The following is an 8,044-nucleotide window of genomic DNA, read 5'->3' on the forward strand; positions in this document are numbered from 1 at the left end:
GCTATGAAAGTAATATAAACTAAGGTATAATTTGAAAAGTATAAAACATTTTTTAACTACAAGTATTTATATTATTAATTTTATTTATGTAATTTTAAAATTTTCGGGAGAAGTCCCATTTGTGACTAAATCAGGCTCTATCCCTCTCCCAAAAAGCCTTAGCGATATTTAAATAAAATCAATCTCACTTTTCTCAGATCTTTATCTGTTCAGTTTATTAACAATTAAACCAATCAGGCTGATTCAATTCTTTATCACTCATTTTATTGTTCTGTTTTTTCACTCAATTTATCTTAATAAACAAAATTAACAAATTATATAGCTGAAATACAAAACCATTCGTTACTTAGTAAATTCTTTTTTAACTGTAGGCGCTTAAAAGGACCTCTTTTTAGCTAGTTCTTTATGGGTTCGGACAGGCCCGCAATGGGGAGATTGGGTAATGAGGGCCGACACATCAAAAGAAAAATTCCTTTAGTTTTTTCCCATCCTGGTCGATCCCGGACCTTCAAAGAGGGTAGGCATCCATCTTAACCGTTCGGCCATCTGGTCGTCTAAGAAAATTATTAAAAATGCATTTTACTCTTAAAGAATGATAAAATACATTACTTATATATAATTAAAAAACAAAAATCTTAAAGTTGAAATAATTAGTGTTGCCACGAGAGGCTGTTTATTCGCTAGCAAAGACAATCTTAAATTGTATATATATTAAATAAGAGCTAATTATTTTGTTAAAATTACAAAATTATAATAAGACAAGGCATTAAATTAAAACATAGTATATCTATTTACATTTTTATATACAAAGTATCCCAAAGGTCAGCTAATCGTTATATATGTATTTTAAAGGCTATTTTAAAAACGGTTAAGATCGGTTTGCAACAGCTGCTTGTTATTACTCATGATTCGATCGCTTCACTGAAAGCAAATGAATCATGAGTAATAGAAACATGCAGCTGTTACTATTACTCAACAAACTGATTCTAACTGTTCTTAAATATATATTGGTTAACTGACTTTATAGAAGTTATAGAATTTTAAAGACTTTTTCTATACCTTGTATTATGATCATTCGAAATTCACATATATTTTTAAATATTAAATTCTTTAAAAAATTAAACAAATAAAATATATAAATATATTAGATGATAATCTGTTAATATATATTATTTATATTAATAAAAAAATTTATTTGACCAGATAGCCGAGGCAGTTGAGGCGTCAGTCTTTGTTCTAGAACGGTGTTATTCAACCTTTTTTATCTCACGCCACACTTCAATTTATAATTAAATTTACGCGGAAAAAACCACGTGATTTAAAGTTGTGTTTGTAAACATTCTCTCGCCATATCACTTGCCACTTAACAAATTTTTTTCGTCTATATATTTTTTTAATTAAATAAAACCGTATTGTTGTTTCTTAAAACTGCAGCAGATTACAACAATAGTTATTTAAATTAATAATTTTCATTTACATAGGAAAAGCTATTAACATTGTCTTAATTCTTATTTATAAGTGGCATGATAATTGTTCTTAGAAACATGCCCAATGTCCCGCTATTTCTAATGTATAATAATTTGAACTAAATATGGGCAATTATAGATACATTTTTGATTTAAAGAAAATTTAATTTTAAATGAAATAACCCGGTGTTATACTCATATAATTTTGCTCATGAATATATATTTTTACTACATTGTATATACGTTTATTTATTATAACAATGAAAAACTCGTATAAACAATTTAAAGAGATTTTAATTTTGATATTTACACTTATTTTCCATTAGGTTTCTTTCGAAAATAATTTATTTAACAATCTTGAAAAATTTTCGCGGTACAGCGGTTGAAAATCACTGCTTTAGAACAATGTTTTTCAACCGCCGGTCCTGGAAAAATTTTATCAGTCCGCAGAAAAATATTTTTCCGTACGATACTGGTGCAGTTAACTACGTAAACATTTAAATAGTAATCTGGAGTTACCGTACATACGGTACTTTATTGCGTACAGTAACTTTAGATATGCATGTATAAACTTAATAAATAAGCATAATTCATAATCGCATATAATTGCATGGTCCACATAAAATTATGCATAATTTTACCGATCTGTGATGAGAAAAAAAAAAGGATGAAAACCAGTACTCTAGAAGAACCGAGATCGAATTCGTGCGAGCAACTCCTTAGGCATTTTTCACTGTTTCATCATTTGGCCATATCCATTTTGGCCTGACCGAACGTACAATGAATGTAATTAAAAACTTTCTTAGCGACCACAAGCAGAAGAGTGAAAAGTGAGAAAGACCAAAATTTATTTAAACATTTATTTAATGCTGTAATAAAAATCTCCATGAATTATAGTCTATGTAAATACAGGCTACCTCCCAGGCCATTATGTATATGGAATCTAGGCTAAATAAATAAATAAATAAATATATATATATATAGAAGCATTAAAAATGTAATTTTCATTTCATGTAAAAAACATGATAAAAAACTGGTATTAAAGTGACTGATAAATTAAAATTTCTTTTGTTAAGTAGTGTAAAATCCTACCTTAAGAAACTTAAATCTCTATATATCTTAAGTAATATTCTATAATATACGAGCAATTATTTTATTGTGACATCGTCACAATAAAATAATTGCTCGTATATTATAGAAGCCCGGCATTGTGACATCGTCACGATACCAGGCTGCAATTTTTAATCATATTTTTAATTTATTTAAAAATATGATTAAAATTTATCCACATTGTCTTGCCCCTGTACATCACACTTTTCCTGTTAGCAACAGAGTCACATCATCTAACTCTTTTCAGGAGGAATATTTTGAATTGAAATAACGTGCAGTTAAACATAGTTAATCGAGGCCTCCTGACCCTATGCTTTTTACATATGTATTGACTTTCATGTGTCTAACACGATTCCTGAGATTAAGGAAGGACAGACGGACGGACGGAGGACGGAGGACAATAGATCTACAATTTTTTTCAAATTGCAGCCAAAACATTAGGTTTTAGAACAAAAGTGGGAAACCTGTGACCGAAAGGCCGTAAGTAAGCCTATACCTATCTAAATATAATACAATATATGTGTATTTTTATGCATGTTTGTTGAATATATTTCCTCTGAAATAGGATTTGGTCTTCTGATTAAAGATAGTTTTTCACTTCTTATAAATAGACAGATTTTAGGTAATAAATTACCTTCTACTATTTATAATTTAGAATATTAAACAATAACACTTGATTAAAAAAATAAATTTATTGAAAATATTTTGTTATTTATATGAATGAATGAAACTTTATCTATGTAAGTATACAATAAAAATATAATAAACTATTGCAAATTAATGAACAATAATTTTCCAGATTTAGATAAATTATTAATTTATTTAAATCACTTTTAAAAACTGATAAAATCTGAATTTTTATCTGTTTATATTAATAGAATCAATAACATTTGCATCTAATTCTGCTTCCATTCTAAATATAGAAACCTACCAAATTTAGTAGCAATATATTTTTTATAAATAGAAAATTAATTGCCTGAAATTAAAATTCAAATTTGAGACTTCGATCAAATATTTATAAATATAGTTTCATGATTTAAATTTATATTAAATGTCAAATAAGAAACCGATTCGACCTTCAGCCTTAAACTTATATCTTGAATAAATAGAATCTATTTCCAACGGGAAATACACGAGTATAATATACAATAAAAATATGTTTTTTTAATTTTTATTCATATAGCCCATATTATTATTTTATTTTTAGCAAATAATTTATTAAAAATTTTAATTGAGGTTATTATTATTGTTAAATAAATATGATTAAGGAAATAAATCTTGGTGAGAATAATGAGAAATGAAGTAGCTATAGTTACATTGAACCTGATTGATCAGTTAATTGGTTTATACTAGGCAGCAGCATATTATAAGCTATATGATCTACCACAATTATGCCCATTCCGACCTGCAATGGAGTAGTCCAACACGAATGAGATAAGGGAAAGATGCTCTTATCCATATTGCTTTGATAAATTAAGAGAATATGGATCGGATCAGATCAAGATCTCACCACAATAAACTATTATCTAGCCGACAAACAAAATACAATGGAAAAATTTTATAAATTTTATCAAATCAGAAATAGTGGTGATCATTATTAAAATATCCCTATTCGATGCTGTATAGCATTGTTTTCCAAATGGTGTGTCTCCAGAGCTCCACCGGCGTGCAGCAGAAAAATTAAATATTTTTTAGAATTTTCAGTAAGCTCATTTTTTAAAATTTCATTTATCTTTTATCTTTTTTACCATCGACCGACCGATCGAAAGAAAAAGGAGGTATTCACTAAAATGCCGATTGTTGCAAAATTTGCGGCATCTGCCTACCTTTCTCACAAAAGTTGCGTGCGTGTATGCATATGCAGACGTACCAACTCTTTGCAACTTCTATAAACGTTGAAACTTACTATCTTAAAGACCGGTACTAACTTTTTACTCATTGATTCAAATAGTCTTTTTATTTTTACAGTATATTTGTAAAATTGTGAGGTTTTGGTCTTGGTGAATTTAACTTCCCTATTATCAATTTTTTCAACCGTAAAAATTAAGATGTGTTGCTGGAATCTTATTAAATTCAAAATGTGTTGCTAATCTAAAAACGTTGGAAAACACTGCTGTATGGAATTGCCAGAATGGAATTGGATGTGTTGTGCCTGCGAAAGATCCTATGGAGTAAGCGGTATATTTTCATCTTAGTGAAACAATGAACACCATAACTCGCATTTGGGCTACGGAAAATTCTTATATTTCCTAGCAGATTCCGCTGCACTAACATAAAGTTAGTCTGGTGTAAATTCATAATACAATTATTCTTGGATTAATCTTTGAAGTTAGTCCCAATGGGCTTGTGACATACTCCGTGACGGCCCAGAGATGTTAAAAACTTTAGTTGTGTTCCAATTGCAACAGTGACAATATCTTGAGTCAACTTCTTTCCTCTTTGTCCTCCCGGCAACACCTAAATAGAAGACAGTTCTCATAGAAAGTCCTCTCACCGAGTGTAAACATACCAGTGGGTTGGGATCTATTGTTATGCAAATTTTGTGTTTTCACACAACCCAAGTTTGTCTTTATTTGTTTTAATATGCTTTTAATTTTTTTTATTTTAATATTAATATCAAGTCAATATAGAATTTATGGTATGATGTGGGATATAGTATTAGTTAGGTTTATTTTAATACCCAACCAGAAACTACATCTATCCGGTATCTTCTAGCCCCGTGGGTGCCAGTTAAATAAGGGTCTACTGTATTTGTCTATTATTCACGTAAAAAAATTGCAGATCTCGAGCGTCACTTTTCGTTTATATGTATAAACGAAAAGTGACGTTTGAGACCTGCATTAAATACTTTACTGTTACAGTGGATAGTCGGTTATCAAAAAAAGTTGAAAACCATTGCAATAGGGAATATTCATAGTCAATTGTAAGCATTAATCATTTATCTTTTACAAGATACTCAAATCTGTAAAGAAGACGTGGCCCCACCTTTCTCAGTAAGCTATAATAATATACGAAAAAATCAATTAAAAAATATTTTTTCACCTTTTATAAAAAGAAACCGTTTTATTTAGCTTTCTTGTCATGTTTTTTATATTTAAAAATTAAATTCTAGGGCCTTCTGTAATCAGGATGCTATTCAAATGGTCCTGATAGTACACCTTCTATCTGGGCTTGCTAATACAATTCTTTAGTGTTGTATACATTAAAGAAAATCGCGAAAATGACTTTTAAAATGTAGAAAAAAAAACCACTTGATCCTAAAAGAAAAAACCTCTGTAATTTATCATCTGCAATATACTATTTCAAGTCAACTATTACACTAACTTTGTGGAAAAAAGGTTGGAATCACATATCGCGATACCCCACTTCAACGAAAATTTTTCAAGAGGTTAGTTTCTCCTTATCCACTCGACTCTCATTTATCATCATTGCTAACAGTCTTGTAAAATATTTTCTTTACTATAATAAAACTCGTTTAAACGCAAAACAATAAAAACGCAAAAAATTAATTAATTGGTAATGATAAATGACACTTTAATCGAAGACAAGACTGTTTCTTTCAAGATTGACACTTTTTTTAATTAATTTTAGATAATCTTTCTTACATTAAAGTTTTTATTTATACTGCTAATTAACAATAAGTTTCTAAACAATGTTAAAATTTTACTAAAGACGAAGCGACATATAACTTCAACCTATTGTTATTTAAAAACAGACAGAAGGACTCGCTGAAAAAAATATATATATACTTATATATATATGTTACAGTCAAAACCCGTTTTTAGTTAGAACGCGTTTTAACTAGTTGAAACTAGTTTATACTGGATGTCTGTAAAAACCCGTTTTGTCTAGTTAAAACTAGTTTTAACTCAAATTCATTTTTGACTAGCAGTAAATTCTAGTTTTAACTAGACGAAACGGGTTTTGTCTAGTTAATTTATTGCTGTACATGTTTTGATTTTAGATAAAATTAGTTTTTTAACTTTTAACATTAGTTAAAACTAATTTTAGCTACATAAATATGTTTGGGGGAAATAAATAAAGTTATGTATAATGATTTAGGGGAAGATGCCTAACATTTCGCTTATGAAGGAAATTATAACGATAATTTGGTTTTGGAGGCCTCTAATGAAAATATATTCTTGAGCATGTTTTTCAAATAAAACTTTGGAGTATATCAAAAATAATTGTATATTGTGTTTTGCAATGACGACTTTTTTACTGTGTGGCATTTTAGGCATCTCGCCCAAGTATCCGGATGAGATGCCAAATGCCGTTAGGGTAAAATAAAAAATATAATTGCATAAAATTAATTTTCGAATATCTTAACCAAATTTAATTTATTGCATATGTAGTACAAAGTACTTCATAGTAAGTATAACAGCGCAGTATAAGTATTGTTAAGTTTCCGCCCGTTCTAACGTGCTCTATAGCTAGCTGAAAGCGTTTTTCAGTCCAAAAACCTTTTTTAAAAGTCCTTATATATGTGAGATAAGCAGAGGATCAGGGGGAAAACCTCGCTGACCACTTACACTGCACGGGTTGGTAAAACCCGACCTCGTTGTCGTTGGATGGCTAGGAGGGCAAAAGTGAGTGGGGAGGTGCGTCAGTACGTCGACAGGCGTCCTTACTTTGACAGGAGACAGGTTTGACAAATAGCAATAAAGGTTTATTAACTAACAAAAACGAACATACAATAAAGATACACATAAAATAAAGATATAGAGATAACTACTGCTAAAATGCGGGTAAAATATCCCTATCGCTAATCGCGATCTAACCAATAAATTAGTCACGGGCCTAACCTCGAGTGGGAGAGAGTTTACAAAGTCAATATACCTCAATATGTGGTCCGATGACCGTATGCGACGACATCCTAGACTATGGAAGCTGGAATCAGTCTTATGTCCGGGACTGGAGACACTGGATTCAGACCTTCCTGGACGATCGCGCCTTTTCCAGAGTTGCTCGGGTTTTTATACAATCGTTGTTGGCATTGAGCCAGTCTATTATTCAATGTTCGATGACTAATGGGCTGACTCGGGATGACTGGGACTTTTGTTTTCTCTTTTTGATCTGATCCCGATGCCTTGGATTTTTGGTTTCTCTTTCTGATCGGTTCGGATCTTTCTGCGGACTCACATATAATTTCTATGCATATCCTGCAATAAAACGACAAAACAAAAATTTATTAAAAATAGGCATATTGGAATTCAATTAACAAAAAATAGGCATGTTACCCCAAGAAAAATGTGGTATCTTTTCCATTTGTCGGGGTAAGATGCTTAGTAGAGTCACGTGTTCTAGCGTGTCCGATTGGGATCGGCGGTAGCTCACAATGGAAACTTTAGAACCTTAACTAAATCACACATTAATTGTTTTTCGCAATTTTTAATAAATTCTATTTTAACTTTTAGTTTTAAAACGATTCTAGAAACATTTCACAACAAAAACTTCGTCCTTATCTT

The 8,044-nt window shown here is 30.3% G+C and overlaps 1 long non-coding RNA gene across 1 annotated transcript; it reads right to left on the bottom strand.

Annotated features, from left to right (window-relative positions):
- Positions 1-242: 242 nt before the first annotated feature.
- On the bottom strand, positions 243-7,504 carry LOC136978170 (uncharacterized). The gene is made up of 2 exons (XR_010881185.1): positions 7,416-7,504; positions 243-554 (listed from the first exon to the last, which is right to left on the bottom strand). It is a non-coding gene; the product is annotated as an uncharacterized lncRNA (long non-coding RNA).
- Between the last annotated feature and the right edge of the window lie 540 nt (positions 7,505-8,044).

The sequence above is a fragment of the Centruroides vittatus genome, unplaced genomic scaffold, assembly GCF_030686945.1.
Source record: "Centruroides vittatus isolate TY-2023 unplaced genomic scaffold, ASM3068694v2 contig_5, whole genome shotgun sequence".
Taxonomy (NCBI): Eukaryota; Metazoa; Arthropoda; class Arachnida; order Scorpiones; family Buthidae; genus Centruroides; species Centruroides vittatus.